Source organism: Chionomys nivalis, chromosome X, assembly GCF_950005125.1.
Source record: "Chionomys nivalis chromosome X, mChiNiv1.1, whole genome shotgun sequence".
NCBI lineage: Eukaryota > Metazoa > Chordata > Mammalia > Rodentia > Cricetidae > Chionomys > Chionomys nivalis.
In genome coordinates, this window is record NC_080112.1 from 70,866,394 (window position 1) to 70,883,721 (window position 17,328).

The window sequence follows — 17,328 nt, forward strand, 5'->3', positions numbered from 1 at the left end:
TAACCTTAAACTTCTGAGCTTCCTGCCTCCACCTTCCAGGTGCTGGGATTACTGGCACATACTACCACGTGTACTAATAGACGGTGTTGTGGTTGAGGATTAAACCCAGGTCTTTGTGCAAGCTAGGCAAGCACTTGACCAACTGAGCTACATCTCCACCCCTTGTTTCATTTTTTGCAGTTATAGCGCCTGCACTATGGGACTGCACATGAGCCGGGAACTAGGCTGGAGATTTAAAAACATACACACACAGAAGGCAACACGGGTCATCCTAGATACAAGAATGCCGACTTGATTGTGCTCCAGAGAAACTTATATAGGGATCTTTAACTGATAGCCATGGTTGGAAGGCTGTTTTGGAGGCCAGTCTGATGGCACAGGTGAGGGAATTGAGAATAGCACCTCTGAAGGAAGGAAGGGAGTGACTAAGCAAGGATCATACCCTGGATGACTGACAGAAATGATTCCAGTCTGGGTTCCTAGCCTGTCAGAACTCTGCCCAGCAGAGTTCATGGCTCCCTCCCTGCGTATGAAGAAGCAGAAGGCAAAGAGTTGTCGGCAAAACTCTGCTCTTGGGGACTAAGACCGAAAGAGAAGGTTTCTGTTTCGTTTTGAGACAGGGTCTCATTAGGTAGCCCTGGGTGGCCTGGAATTCACTATGTAGACTAGACTGGCCTCGAACTCACAGAGATCTGCCTGCCTCTGGGGTGCTTGGGATTAAAGGCATATACCACCACTCAGCGCAAGAGAAAGTTTTTGGAGATAGGTATAAAGAATCAAATTAAGCCTTCGTGAGCAATGAATGGGGTGAGTTTGGAAGAACAAAAAAGAAAATGATGGGGAACAAGCGAGATGTCTCTGTTGTTACAAGTCCTTGCTGCTCTTGCCAAAGACCCAAGTTGGGTTCCCAGCACTCACTTTGGAGTACTCACAACTTCCTGTAACTCCAGCGTCAGGACATCCAGACATCCATCACTCTCTTCTGGTCTCTACGGGTACATGCACTGATGTTCACCTACCAACACAGATACAAACACCTACCCAGCTGGGCAGTGGTGGCGCACGCCTCTAATCCCAGCACTTGGAGGCAGAGGCAGGCGGATCTCTGTGAGTTCGAGACCAGCCTGGTCTACAAGAGCTAGTTCCAGGACAGGCTCCAAAACCACAGAGAAACCCTGTCTCGAAAAACCAAAAAAAAAAAAAAAAAAAAAAAACCAAACACCTACCCATAAATAAGATCAAATCATCTTTTAAAAAACAACTACAGCCGGCCAATGGTGGTACATGCCTTTACTCAGGAGGCAGAGACAGGCAGATCTCGGTGAGTTCAAGGCCAGCCTGGTCTACGAGAGCTAGTTCCAGGACAGGCTCCAAAGCTACAGAGAAACCCTGTCTTGAAAAAAACAAAACAAAACAAAACAAATTACTCTGCTGGGCAGTGTTGGTGCATGCCTTTAATCCCAGCACTCAGGAGGCAGAGGCAGGCAGAATTTTTGGGGAGTTCGTGGTCAGCCTGGTCTACAGAGTGAGTTCCAGGATGGCCAGCGCTACACAGAGAAACCCTATCTTGAAACACCAAAAATAACAACAAAAAACAAATTATTTTAAAACTTAGGAATTGGGCTGGAGAGATGGCTCAGTGGTTAAGAGCATTGACTGTTCTTCCAGAGGACCTGAGTTCAATTCTCAGCAACCACATGGTGGCTCACAACCATCTGTAATGAGATCTGGTACCCTCTTCTGGCCTGCAGACACACATGGAGGCAGAATATTGTATACATAATAAATAAATAAAATCTTAAATAAATAAAAATAAACTTAGGAATTTAAATTATGCTTCCACATAATCAATTGGCCATCACTATTTCCAGCTAGCGTTCTTGTAAAGTAGATGGGCTTCTAAGAACTATACTTTTAAATGTTTTCCTCAAGAGTAAACCCGCTTTTCTTTCCTTTTTCTTTGGTTTTTTCAAGACAGGGTTTCTCTGTATAGCCTTGGCTGTCCTAGAACTCACTCTGTAGACCAGGCTGGCCTCAAACTCACAGAGCTCTGTCTGTGCCTCCCAAGTGCTGGAATTAAAGATGTGAGCTACCACCAACCTGCAGATGAGGTTCTAAAAGAATGAATGGGAAGGACTGAAGTTTTTGTTGTTTGTTTGTTTTTTTAAATATTTATTTATTATTTATTATGTATACAACAGTCTATCTGTGTGTATGCCGAAGGCCAGAAGAGGGCACCAGACCTTATTGCAGATGGTTGTGAGCCACCATGTGGTTGCTGGGAATTGAACTCAGGACCTTTGGAAGAGCAGGCTATGCTCTTAACCACTGAGCCATCTCTCCAGCCCCTGTTTGTTTGTTTTTTAAGACAAGGTTTCACTATGTAGCCCCAACTGGCGTGGAACTCGCTTTGTAGACCACAACTGGCCTACAAACTCACAAAGATCTGCCTTCCTCTGCCATCTGAATGCTGGGATTATTGGTCTGCCCCACAAGAGGATTCTTCCAGAGTGTGAAGAAAAAGGTACTGAAGCAAGGACCCCAGCTGCGAGTCATTTCTGACACTGCCAGCAGAGGGAGCCATAAACTGAATTTCCTGAGAATGGGAGTGGGCTTGGCCCCTTGTGTTGGATAAATTCTTTTTCCAAAACTCAAGTCAGCTCAGCAGCCAGCACGATAGGAATGAGAGTAAAGGAGGAAACGAAGAGAATTTCCTGCAGGGTCTTTGCAAAGTCTTTGCTGGCTAATCTTGGTTGTCAACTTGACTACAGGGAAAGTCAGCTAAAATCCAAGCAGCTGGGCATGCTTTTCTTGATTAGGTCATTTGAAGTGGGAAGACCCACCCTAAATCTGGGTTACACCTTCTGGCAGAAACCCGCATAAAAGAACATGGAAGAAGAAACTTCTGTTACTTTTAGTCTGCTTTCACTCTTTTTTTTTTTTTTTTTTTTTTTTTTTGGTTTTTCGAGACAGGGTTTCTCTGTAGCTTTGGAGCCTGTCCTGGAACTAGCTCTTGTAGACCAGGCTGTCCTCGAACTCACAGAGATCTGCCTGCCTCTGCCTCTTAACCTCTGAGCCATCTCTCTAGCCCCTAATTTTTGGCTTTTTGAGACAGGGTTTCTCTGAGTACTTTTGGCTATCCTGGAACTCACTCCGTAGACCAGGCTGTCCTTGAACTCACAGAGCTCTGCCTTCCTCTGCCTCCCAAGTGCTGGAATTAAAGGTGTGTGCCACCACACCTTGAACTCAGAGAGCTCTGTCTGCCTCAGCCTCCCAAGTGCTGGGATTAAAGGTGTGCGCCACCATCGCCCGGCCTGCTTTCACTCTTAAAGACTTATTTATGTATTTTATGTATATGAGTGCTCTGTCTGCATGTATGCCTGTAGGCCAGAAGAGGGCACCAGATCTCATTACAGATGGTTGTGAGCCAACATGGGATTGCTGGGAATTGGACTCAGGACCTCTGAAAGAGCAGCCAGCGCTCTTAACGGCCAAGCTATCTTTCCAGTCCCACACTTTGTCCCGCTGCTGAGGCATTACTGGTGTTATAATCTACTTCAGGGTTCCAATGTAAACTGAAGACCAGCAGATATCTCGGAATTCCTTGGGACTGTTGAGACATTCAGCCTCATGGACTGAACAACTACCAGATTCTTTGCCTTTCTGTAGGGAGCTAGCCATTGTTGGACTACCAAGAACACAGCCTGTAAGCCACTCTCATAAATCGTGTGTGTGTGTGTGTGTGTGTGTGTGTGTGTGTCTGCACGCTATCAGTTCTGTCCCTTTAGAAAACGCTAATACAAATGCCTTCTCAATCTGCATTCCAGGGCTAGAAAGGAAACAGGTGCCAAATGGTCAGGAACCTTTCATAGGAAAATGTCTCTGTCAAGAGCATGGTGTCCACTCTGGGCTACTCACCCACTTCCCAGACCTCAGAATTTTCTTTCTTTCTTTCTTTCTTTCTTTCTTTCTTTCTTTCTTTCTTTCTTTCTTTCTTTCTTATTTGGTTTAGAGACAGGGTTTCTCTGTAGCTTTGGTGCCTGTCCTGGAATCCTAGAACTAGTTCTTGTAGACCAGGCTGGCCTTGAACTTACAGAGATCCACCTGCCTCTGCCTCCAGAGTACTGGGATTAAAGGCATGCACCACCACCACCTGGCTGCTTTCTTGAATTTCATACCTTGATGGTAAATTGGCTATATGATAACACCATCCCAGAAACTCCAACCCAACATGAGACTAAATTCATATCCCGCCTCCACTAATATACCCCCTCGATAGTCCTCATCTCCGTCAACAGTACTACCAGCATCTCCGTTGTCCATAACAGACACTGAGGAACAGGGCTGTAAGTGTGGCTCCCTGTTTGGTAGGGATTTATTTAACATGCAAAAGGTCCTGGGTTCTATTCACAACACAGGGAGGGAAACAAGAGGGCGGGAAAGGAACTGAGACGCATCCTTGAGGCTTTCCTGTCATTTCTCACCTCACATTCAATAAATTTAGAAATTTTTTTTTTGGTTCTACCTCTAAAACATTCCCAGTCCAACCAGTTCTCCCCTTCTCCACTGCCACCATGCTGGTCTAAGCCACCATCATCACTTCCCTGGACCACTACAGTCACCTTGGCTGGCCCAGAGCCCTCAATTCTCCTGGTTCTGCCTCCCAAGTGCTGGGATTACAGAGTGTGCTCCAAGGCGCCCAGTTAAAATGGTCTACGGTTTTTGTCTTTTTTCTTTTAGTAATGGGATCAAACTATGGGCTTTCTGCCTGCTAATCAAGTGCTCTACTACTAAGATAGGTTTTTGGAGACAGGCTCTCACTATGTAGCTCACATTTGTGTGTGGGTGTCTTTGTTACTGGAGGGGAGCTCAGGCAAGTGCTCTGCTCGAGGGCAGCATCCCAGGCCTCCACTGCAGTGGCACTGATTTTACCCAAGGGCAGCATCCCAGGCCTCCACTGCAGTGGGGCACTGATTTTACCCGAGGGCAGCATCCTAGGCCTCCACTGCAGTGGGGCACTGATTTTACCCGAGGGCAGCATCCTAGGCCTCCACTGCAGTGGGGCACTGATTTGCATTGCAGTTTCTATGTGTACTTTTCCCCTGCTGCCTGATCGCCAGGAAACTAGAGTGATCCAACCTTGCCCTTGTCTCAGCTTTCCCAGCCTTCCAGATCAAGTCCTGCCTTCTCATTATGACTTACAAGCGCTTGCGACCAGCTCTCCTGTCTTGGGTCTCACTTCTTCCCACCCCTCCCACATACACACCTACACTCTGCTGCTCAAGGTGAGTGTCTGCAGCTACTCAGCTTCCCTCTGGGCCTCCTCACACTCTTTCCTCTTCCTGGACTCTTTCTTGTCTCCTCAGCATCTCCTATTCACTCAGTACTCCCTTCCAAGAACTCCCTTCCCTTATCCTCCCCAAGAGTCCTCCCCTGGAGCCCCCACATCCTGCTTTTATTTTATTACATGGATCGATTCCATGGAATATAGCTGCCAGGTAACTTCCATCCACCCCTCTCCCATGATCAAGGAAGCTCTGTGAAGGCTTAGCTCTTCTTTTCCAAGGGTTAGCCTAGTATAGAACCATGTGTATGGTAGCATATCAGCAAATATGTCAGATGAACAAATGAACGATTTTTCAATATCTTGTTCCAGAAAGGAAGCAGTGGGCACCATGTTAGGGTCAGAACAAAACTTTGGGTGGGTTTGATGCATTCAAAGTCATAATGGAGACCAGACACCAAGGAATGGGGGAGGGCAGCACCTGCCCATTCTGGCCATTCCTCTCGCCAGTATTACCCGGCTCCCTCTTATGCCTGCCTCAAGGTGGCGTTGGAGGTGGTACAGAAGAGTAAGTTCATTCTTCTGTTCCCTTCCTAGTTCTTATACTGGGACAGAAGCACCCATACTTGGCTTCAAGATGGGTAGATCCAGCCATTGCCTAGTGTTGGTGAACTCCAGGTACCCAGAATGCCTTCTTGCTAGTCCACAGACACTCATGGGAATGCCATAAGCTTTTTCTTTGTCTCTCTCCAGTGAAGAACCCTCTCGCCACATAGGCACCTAATCTTCATGCTTGTTCTTCTTTCCCCTTCTTCACTGATACTGAAAAAGATCAGCTTACAGTAAAAGTAAGCTCCCACCACAGTCCCAGACAACTTAGACAACAATGAGGACACTAAGAGAGGCTTACATAGATCTAATCTACATGGGAAGTAGAAAGTAGAAAAAGACAAGATCTCCTGAGTAAATTGGGAGCATGGGGACCTTGGGGGAGGATTGAAGGAGGGAGGAGAGAGGCAGGGAGGGGAGCTTAATAAATATCAATTTTTAAAAACTAAGCTCTCAGAGACAACTGAGGGAGGGAAATGGGATGAGGAGTAAGCTTTTCTAGAGCCTTTGAAGGTTTTGGCCCCCTGCCTAGATCTGAGTCTGGGACTGTATGTCCTAGAGAAGGGTTTGTTAGCCATCTGCTCTGAGCTTAAAGAACCTAGGGGCCCTTGGGATGCTTTGTTCAAATGCATCAAGACAGGGTGAGAACAACAGCCAGGACCTTGGCCAGTCTGGTCTCTGAAGGTGGGGAGCAAAGGCACAGAACTGACACGGGGACACGTTTACAGTATGACAGGCCCCGTAGCAGAGAGCTCCCAGATCATCCCTCTCGGCATCCCTTTCAAGTACTGATGTGTTCAGAACAGCTGTTGGGCGGAAGGCCCTTTCTCAGAATCGTGTGCCCTTTACCAGATGAAGGAAGCAAGGCGCACTGAGCTGAGTCACCTCGTGTTAGGTGCAGTGCCTGGCAGATTCAGTGAGACCAGATACCCAGGTGGCAAGAACATAACGGTCATCCTTTTCAGTAAGCCGGCAGCCTGGGGAGATAGATTTGGGATTCATAAAAGTAGGGAGCTTCTGGGGCTGGTCTTCAGCTTGCCAGTAATTCTCCACCTTGGATTCATAGTGGATGCACTAGAGATCTTTTCTTTTTCATTTTTTAAGATTTATTTATTTAAGCCGGGCAGTGGTGGCGCACGCCTTTAATCCCAGCACTCGGGAGGCAGAGGCAGGCGGATCTCTGTGAGTTCGAGACCAGCCTGGTCTACAAGAGCTAGTTCCAGGACAGGCTCCAAAACTACAGAGAAACCCTGTCTCGAAAAACCAAAAAAAAAAAAAAAAAATTATTTATTATGTATACAACATCTTTTCTTTTTCATTTTTTTAGGTTTATCTATTTATTATGTATACAACCTTCTGCCTCCATGTATGCCCGCATGCCAGAAGAGGGCGCCAGATCTCATTACAGATGGTTGTAAGCCACGATGTGGTTGCTGGATATTGGGAATTGAACCCTGGTCCTCTCGAAGAGCAGTGAGTGCTCTTAACCACTGAACCATCTCTCCAGCCTTAGACATGTTTTTTAAGAGATTTATTTTTATTGGTGTGTGTGAATGTGTGTGTGTGTGTGTGTGTGTGTGTGTGTGTGTGTTTGTAGGTGGTCTTAGGAGCCAGAGATGTTGGATTTCTTAGAGCTAGAGTTACAGGGAGTTGTGAGCTGCCTGACATGGGTGCTGGGACTTGAACTCTGGTCCTCTGCAGGAGCAGTACACACTTTTAACCACTGAGCCATCTCCCCAGCCCCATTCAAGATCTTAAATAATTATAATACAAAACTGTATGTCCAGCCGGGCGGTGGTGGCGCACGCCTTTAATCCCAGCACTTGGGAGGCAGAGGCAGGCGGATCTCTGTGAGTTCGAGACCAGCCTGGTCTACAAGAGCTAGTTCCAGGACAGGCTCCAAAACTACAGAGAAACCCTGTCTCGAAAAACCAAAAAAAAAAAAAAATTATTTATTATGTATACAACATCTTTTCTTTTTCATTTTTTTAGGTTTATCTATTTATTATGTATACAACCTTCTGCCTCCATGTATGCCCGCATGCCAGAAGAGGGCGCCAGATCTCATTACAGATGGTTGTAAGCCACGATGTGGTTGCTGGATATTGGGAATTGAACCCTGGTCCTCTCGAAGAGCAGTGAGTGCTCTTAACCACTGAACCATCTCTCCAGCCTTAGACATGTTTTTTAAGAGATTTATTTTTATTGGTGTGTGTGAATGTGTGTGTGTGTGTGTGTGTGTGTGTGTGTGTGTGTGTGTTTGTAGGTGGTCTTAGGAGCCAGAGATGTTGGATTTCTTAGAGCTAGAGTTACAGGGAGTTGTGAGCTGCCTGACATGGGTGCTGGGACTTGAACTCTGGTCCTCTGCAGGAGCAGTACACACTTTTAACCACTGAGCCATCTCCCCAGCCCCATTCAAGATCTTAAATAATTATAATACAAAACTGTATGTCCAGCCGGGCGGTGGTGGCGCACGCCTTTAATCCCAGCACTTGGGAGGCAGAGGCAGGCGGATCTCTGTGAGTTCGAGACCAGCCTGGTCTACAGAGCTAGTTCCAGGACAGGCTCCAAAGCCACATAGAAACATTGTCTCGAAAAACCAAAAAAAAAAAAAAAAAAAAAAAAAACCCTGTATGTCCAAAGATTAATATATAAAGCATTTATAAAGAGCTCCTGAAACCCAATAATAAAGTTATAGCCGGCCGGGCGATGATGGCGCACGCCTTTAATCCCAGCACTTGGGAGGCAGAGGCAGGTGGATCTCTGTGAGTTCGAGACCAGCCTGGTCTACAGAGCTAGTTCCAGGACAGGCTCCAAAACCACAGAGAAATCCTGTCTCGAAAAACCAAAAAAAAAGAAGAAGAAAAAAAAAGTTATAGCCCAAAATATAAGCAAATGACTGGAATAGACACCTAATAAAAACTATGAGGGGTTGATAAACACATGAAATGTGTATCATAATAATTAATCTTAGAGAAATGCAATTTAAAACTATAGTGAAGGTCAGTCATAGTCTCTCAATTAATTTCAGGTCTTGCCTACAATTCCAGGTCTTGGGATGCTTAATCAGTAGAATTGCCAGTTTGAGGTCAGCCTGGGCTACATAGTAACTTACATGCCAGACTGGACTACAGGGTTGCCCTATTTCAAAATCTCTCTCAAAAAAAAAAAAAAAACAATGAAAACCAGATTATACCAAGTTTGGGCAAAGGTAGACATTTACAATTTGCTAGTTGGCTGGTGGAAGTGGAAATTGGTATGATCTCTTTGGAAACTGGCAGTCTCAAAATCAAACATAAATCTACTAACTTTAAAATAAATGAGTACATGTGTCCACAGAAGGTTTGGTCAAGAATACTTACAACAATTTTTTTTTCTTTTTTAAAGATATATTTATTATGTATACAGTGTTCTGCCTGCATGTACGCCTGCAGGCCAGAAGATGGCGCCAGATCTCATTACGAATGGCTGTGAACCACCATAGGGTTGCTGGGAAATGAACTCAGGACCTCTGGATGAGCAGTCAGTCCTCTCAACTGCTGAGCCATCTCTCCAGCCCGCAGCAACTTTATTTCTGATAGTCAAAATCCGAGAACAGGCCAAAGTGTCCCTGAACTTGGTGTATCCACATGGAGTGGTTCGAGGCTGATTTTGAAGTTTGGTTCCCATTGGAATTGAAGGATATGCCCCTCACGAGGAATTCACACTCAAGTAAACTCTCACTTTTGTGGAGTATGGAACTAGTTAGCGTGCAATTGCTTTTCAGTTCAGCAAAGTTCCTGCCAGGTTTTGTCTCTCCTACACCCACCCTTACCCTTCGACTTTCTGCCGTGGCTTGAGGAATACAGGAGCCTCACAAAAAGCTGAGCAGATGCTGGCACTGTTCTTTTGCACTTCCCAAGCTCTAGACTCATGAACCCAAACAGTGTCTTGGTCTCTCTCCTCCTCCCTCTCCTTTGATAAAAATCATATCTATCCCAGGCTGGTCGTGAACTTGAGTGCTTCTTTCCTTAGCCTCCAGAATGCTGGAACTGCAGGTTGTGTACCCCAGAAGACTGCTTTGCTTTATAAACTGTGTAGACTTAGGCCGAGCATAGTGGCGCATGGCTTTAGTCCCAGCACTTGAGAGGTAGAAGAAAATAGAGCTCTGTGAGTTCAAGGCCAGCCTGGTCTATACAGCAAGTTCCAGGACAGCCAGGGCTACATAGTAGATCCTGTCTCAAGAACACAATAAATGACATCGACTCGAGTATTTCATTATAGCAATAGCAAAAACAAATAAACAAAACCCCCAAACAATAAAAATGTCATACAAGGGAATGCCACTCATCAAAAAATAATGAACTGCTTGAACAGGGCAATGCTTTGGATGAATCTCAGAGGCACTATACCGAGATAGGTCAGGCTCCAAATGTTACCACTGCTTGATTTGGTTCCTAAGACGTTTGAGAACAATCAATATGAATCCCTAATAGAAATCACTATGTGCCCATCAAAATCCCAGCAAAATTCTTCAAAGACCTTGAAAGAACGGTACTCAACTTCATTTGGAAAAGCAAGAACCCCAGGATAGCCAAAACAATCCTGGGCAATAAAAGAACTTCTGGAGGCATCACGATCCCTGACTTCAAACTCTACTACAGAGCTACAGGACTGAAAACAGCCTGGTATTGGCATAAGAACAGACAGAAGGACCAATTGAACTGAATAGAAGACCCGGATATCAATCCACACGTCCTCGAACAGGCAGAGTTCAAGGTCAGCTGTCTACAAAGTGAGTTCCAAAACAAGCTGTAAAGCAACAGAGAAACCCTACCTGGAGGGGCGGGGGAGAAGAAAGAGAGAGAGAGAAAGAGAGAGAGAGTTTACAGCTTGTTGGCAAGCATTTTCTCAGTTGAGCTTCCCTCTTCTTAGATGACTGTGTCAAGTTAACACAAAACTAGCCAGGTCAGGCACTTATGACCTATGTATTTTATTGTATCTAAATTATGCCTCAATTTTTAAAAATGTCAAGGTCCAATCCCCGACAAAATCAAAATCCTTAGAGAGCCGGGCGATGGTGGCGCACGCCTTTAATCCCAGCACTCGGGAGGCAGAGGCAGGTGGATCTCTGTGAGTTTGAGACCAGCCTGGTCTACAGAGCTAGTTCCAGGACAGGCTCCAAAGCCACAGAGAAACCCTGTCTCGAAAAACCAAAAAAAGAAAAAAGAAAAAAAAAAAGAAATTATCTTTGCTCAGGCCCTACCTCTAAGGATTTTTTTTTTTTTTTTTTTTTTTTTTTTTTGGTTTTTCGTGACAGGGTTTCTCTGTGGTTTTGGAGCCTGTCCTGGAACTAGCTCTTGTAGACCAGGCTGGCCTTGAACTCACAGAGATCCACCTGCCTTTGCCTACCGAGTGCTGGGATTAAAGGCGTGTGCCACCACTGCCCGGCACAAAGATAATTTCAATTTTTCCCAGTTTCTAGTTTGAGAAGTAGAACATTCGTTTAGCATGTGTAAGGTCTTGGGTTCAATTCCTTACACTAAAAATTAGAAATCTTTAAATAAAAAAAATGATGTTTAAAAATTAGAAATCTTATCCTGGTGTGATGACTCATACCTGTTATCCCAACACGCAGGAGGCTGAAGCAGGATTGTTGAGTACAAAGCCATCCTGGGCTACATAGCCTACTTAGAGTTCTGGCACAGAGTGATCGGAGCCAGAGAGATCTGGATTGGGTGCTGTCTTATTTTCAAAGTTTTCCAACAAGGCTTTCAGATTTGAAGAGGGAAGAAGGATTTGGAGATGGAAGGGTTATTCTTCAGCTCTTTGAAGGGAACAAAGCTGATTTTAGTCTTAAGGTCTGGATCTGACGAAGTGAATAGCACAGTTCTACCTATTCACTCACTGAGGCTCTCCTTAAATAGGAGAGCGGCCTTGGAAATTATGGCCTTTGAATTAAACAGTGAGTCACGGCACGCAATAAAACAGCACCTCTTTTGTCAATATTCTCTGCTTCAAATTTGTCACTAATTCCAGCTGGCCTCATCCCAGCAGATCTGAACAACCGGAAGGCAGAGTGAATAGAATTTGATCAGTGGTTCGCCCCCGCAGGATGAGCTTGAGGTTGTCTCTGTGGGCCCTGTCCCTGAAAGGTGTTCCGGTGATGGTGGTGGTTTTGTGCAGAAAAGAAGAGAGCTAGCAGAGGCCTTCCTCCTGCTGTGCTACAATGGCAGGCTGCGGTGAGGCAGAAAGCTGAGGGGAGCGGAGAAGGCAGTGCCGGGAATTGATAGCCGCAGTGATGTCTAGTATAACGCTAAGAGGCCCTTGTTTTTAAATTCTTCCAGATATTGGCCCATTTCTACCCTAAACTGAGACCGACAGAGAAACTGGGGCCAGTGAGGTGACAACAGGGGGCAATGGCCTCCCTGTTCCCAGTATCCTTTGTCCTGTTAGTCCAATAGCACCCCAGCTCCCAGCCGATCTCTCCTGCACTCAATGAGCCCAGGCAGCTGCTACGTCATTTCCCTGGAATGTCAGAAATGCCAGAAAGCTTGCAACTAGATCCATATGAGACATAGCCCCGAGCAAAACAACTTCCAATTTACTAACAGTAATTGCCACCCCCAGATAATCTAGCCTGCACTGAGGCAGTGAGAAGGGGGCGGGAAGGGAAGGGAAGGGAAAGGACTTGAAGAAGAGAGGGAAGCAGGCAAGTGGCCCTGCCAGGGTTGCGGCTTCAGAGATGGGTTGGAGAGGGGAATGGAACAGACTCTGAAGACTTTGTCAGTCCTGTTTGTCTGGAAACTGGAATGTTCTTCTGGACAAGCGTAGCAAAGCATTTCCTTCATTACATACTGGGCCCCTAAGGTAGTGGGCACTTTGCTTGGCACTGGGCATGCAGATCCAGGGAACTTCAGCTCCTGCCCACTGGATGACTCATAGCCTCCAGTGAGAGTGAGCTGGAGAGAAAGAGCCTGTCAGAGAGCTATTGCTCGTTCCGTCAGTGTTTATTTATCTAAGTTGGTTTTTGGTTTGGAATTTTGTCCTTTGAGAAGGTTCTTCCCAAAACGCAATGGTGGCAAACACCTTTAATCCAAAAGCTACAGAGAAACCCTGTCTCAAAAACAAAACAACAACAATAACAAAAATTCTCCCCATAGCCCAGGCTGGCCTGGAATTACTACATAGGCCAGGCTGACCTCAAACTTGTGGCAGCCATCGGCGTCGGTCCTGTGAGCTTGTGTTCCTGGCTGAACCGCCACACCCAGCTCTTTTTTTTTTAATATTTATTATGTATACAGTATTCTGTCTGCATGTATATCTGCCGGCCAGAAGAGGGCGCCAGATCTCATTACAGGTGGTGGTGAGTAACCACGTGGTTGCTGGGAATTGAACTCAGAACCTCTGGAAGAGCAGCCAGTGCTCTTAACCGCTGAGCCATCTCTCCAGCCCCACACCCAGCTCTTATAGCTATTTATTGAGCACTTGCTATAAGGCAGACATTGTGTTAAGGGTACAGCAGTGAACAAAACAGAGCAGAATTTCCACCCCCACGATCCTTACCTCTAAGTGAGGGAAAGAGACAAAACCTAAAACAGTGTTAGATGCGTTCTTGCTCACTCTCTAGAGACCTGGAGCCAGTAGGAAGGAAGCACACACATTAACGCTCTTACTATAAGGAATGGACTCAGTCAACTAAGAAATATGTTTTAAGATGCATTTATTTTTCTTTATTTTTTTTAAAGATTTGTTTATATTATATATACAATATTCTGCCTGCATGTATCCCTGTGGGCCAGAAGAGGGCACCAGATCTCATTACAGATGGTTGTGAGCCATCATGTGGTTGCTGGGAATTGAACTCAGGACCTCTGGAAGAGCAGGCAATGCTCTTAACCACTGAGCCATATCTCCAGCCCCCACATTTATTTTTCTTACATGTGTATGGGTGTTTTGCCTGTTTATGGGTCTGTGTACTATGTGTGTGCCTTGGTGCCCATAGAGGCCAGAAGAAGGCATCAGATCCACTGGAACCGGAGCTACAGATGGTTGTGAGTTGAACCAAACCTGGCCCCTCTGCAAGATTAAGTACCGTTAACTACTGGACTATCTCTCCAGTCTCAAACTCAGCCAGTCTTAGAGACTGAGAACAAGATTTGCATTTCACAGTTGGGAGACCAGGCAGACCCATGGTATAGTTCTAGTTTGAGTTCAAATTAAAGGCAGAGAAGATGGATGGCAATCACTCACGAGGCAAAAGGACTCTCAGTGGTTATGAAAACTGACTGCCCTCCTAGAGAACCCAGTCTGGGTTCCAAGCACCTGCATGGTGGCTCACAACTGAATCCGACGCCCTCTCCTGGCCTCTTCGAGCACTGCATGCGTATAGTTCCCAGGCATACAAGGCTGAGAGAGGCAAAAAAGCAAGATGATCACTTGAGCTCAAAAGTTCACCCAGGGGCCAGGTGTGGTGGCACAGGCCTTTAGTTGTAGTGCTTGGGAGGGAGAGGCAGCCTGTCTACATAGTGTGTCGACCAGGGCTGTAGAGTGAGAACCTGTCTTGGAAGGAACGTAGGGAGGGAGGGAGGGAGGGAGGAAGAAAGGAAGAAAAGAGTTAAGCAGCTAAGCCTGCGGCTCTTTGGGGAGACTGGTTCAGTTCCCAGCACTCTCGTGATGCTGCTCACAGCTGCCTGTAGCTCTAGCTCTAGGGAACCTGATATTCTCTTCTGGCATCCACAGCACCTGCACGTACTTGGCACACTAATCCCCATACACATATACACATAACCCCGGAGACAGGGGCAGATGCATCTCTGAGTTCTAGGCCAGCCTGTCTACATGAAGAGTTCCAGGACAGCCAGGGCCTACGATATTGAGACCTTGTCTGAAAAAGAAAACGAAACGTTTTCTGGGTGGTGGTGGCAAACACCTTAATCCCAGAACTCTGGAAGCAGGTGGATCTCTGTGAGTTCGAGACCAGCCTGATCTGTAAGAGCTAGTTCCAGGACAGCCAGGGTTACACAAAGAAATTTTGTCTCAGAAAAATCAGTCAATCAATCAAACAAATTAAAACCCAGAAAAGCTCAAGCAGCCTGGGTAACATATCAAGCCCCCACCTCAACACAACAGAAGGCATTCTTTCTTCTCAGCGCTTCATTGTTGCAGTCAGAGCTTCAAGGAACTGAGGGAGGGAGGCCTATGCGCTTCAGTTAGAGTGGTCTGCTTTATTTATTCTGCCCACTCAAGTATGCTTTGCTTTCTTTTTTATTTTATTTTTACAATGCCGAGGATTGAATCCAAGGCCTCAGGGCAAGGGTCCTGCTTCTGAGTTAATAGCTCCAGCCTTACCAATTCAAGTATTGATATCATTCTGGGTGCCTTCACAGATACCAAGAAATAATATTTAACCAAGTTTCTAGAGACAGGCATAGTGGTAAATGCTTGTAATCGAAAACCTCGGAGGTGGTGCCAGGGGACTCAGGAGTTTAAGGTCAGCTAAATGGTGAGAATGAGGCCAAGCGGGGCAACATGAGACCTAGTTTCAAATTCTTTCTGCTGTGTTCCCTGTGGTGCTGTCAAGTCCACAGATAAAATAAACTGTCACAGTTGGTGATGAGGGCAAGAAAATAGAAAGTGCTGGCGGGATGCAGGCTCCACACTTGTACTGGCTGATGGTGGAGGTTTTGCTGAGTGGGTATCGTTCAAATGAAGATTTGAAAGCAAGGAGAGAAGCTGGGCATGGTGTCACACACATTTAATCCCAGCACTTTTAATGCCCAGGTGGGTGGATCTCTGTGAATTGGAGGCCAGCCTGGTCTACGATATAGCAAGTTCCAGGACAGCCAGGGCTACCTAGAGAAACTCTGTCTCAGGAAACAGAAAAGAAAGCAGTGAGTGAACACACATGCAGATTTGTTTCAGGCAGAAGCAGCAGGTACAAAGGTCCTGAGGCAAGAGAGCCTGTGTTCTGTCACACAGGCAAGGAATCCAGTCCTGTGGGAGTAGAATGAATTGTGAAGAAAGAAGTAGAAAGAAGCCGGGCGGGGATGGTGCACGCCTTTAATCCCAGCACTAGGGAGGCAGAGGCAGGTGGATCTCTGTGAGTTCAAGGCCAGTCTGGTCTACAGAGCTAGTTCCAGGACAGGCTTCAAAGCTACAGAAAAACCCTGTCTCAAAAAACCAAAAAAAAAAAAAAGAAAGAAAGAAAGAAGTAGGTGGCTGGAGAGATGGCTCAGTGGTTAAGAGCATTGCCTGCTCTTCCAAAGGACCCGAGTTCAATTCCCGGCAACCACATGGTGGCTCACAACCATCTGTAATGAAGTCTGGTGCCCTCTTCTGGCCTTCAGGCATACACACAGACAGAATATTGTATACATAATAGATAAATATTTTTTTAAAAAAGTAGTAGAAAGGCCGGGCGTGGTGGCGCACGCCTTTAATCCCAGCACTCGGGAGGCAGAGGCAGGCGGATCTCTGTGAGTTCAAGACCAGCCTGGTCTACAGAGCTAGTTCCAGGACAGACTCCAAAACCACAGAGAAACCCTGTCTCGAAAAACCAGAAAAAAAAAAAAGTAGTAGAAAGGAGGTAGAATGGCTCCCCAAAACGAAGTGAACAGAGGGCTTTACACTCCACTCCAAATGAGAGCCCTTGCAGATTCGAGAGTGGGGCAGTGACCCAGTTTAGCTTGTGGTTTGTTTGGTCTTTATTGAGACAGATACTTATTACATAGCAGTAGCTGGCCTGGAACTCACAGAGATCCGCCTGCCTCTGCCCCCTGAGTGCTGGGATTAAAGGTTGAGCCATCCTGTGTGGCCTTTGGTTTGTGCTTTAGTAGGATCGCTTTGGCTTCTGTGTGGTGAACAGACTATAGTGGGAACTAGGGGTGGAGTCTGGTGATGTATCTCAGTTGGCGGAGTGCCTGCCTAGCAAACCTGAGGCCCTGGGGTCAAACCCCAGCCCCACACAAACTGGGCATGGTGGTTTATGGTACACGTCTGTAATCTCAGCACTTGAGAAGTGGAAGAAGGAAGAACAGGAGTTTAAGGTTATCCTCTGCTAAGTAGCTAAGTAATGAGTTTGAGGCCAGCCTGGGCTACCCAGCTCAAAACCAAACCAAACCTCTAGAGACCGAGGAGCAGTTCAAGCACCACTGCACTAATCCCAGTGACAGGTGATGACTGTGCACGTCATGAAAAGCAGCGGACTCCAGCTATGATTTGAAGGAAGAGCCGACAGCGTTGGCTGAGGGGTGAGTGGAGGAGCTGAAGAATATGGAAGACGCTGTCTTGGCTGAGGTAGTGTAGCGAGGTGGTATGATATGGACAATTCAAGTTCAGAGGAACTCAGTGGACTCAATCCTTGCCCTTAGCTGTGTGGCCTTGAGCCTCTTCTTCTGTGTGAGCTCAGATAGACCCTGTGAATGAAAAGTTCCAAAAGGGAATCTGCATCTGGC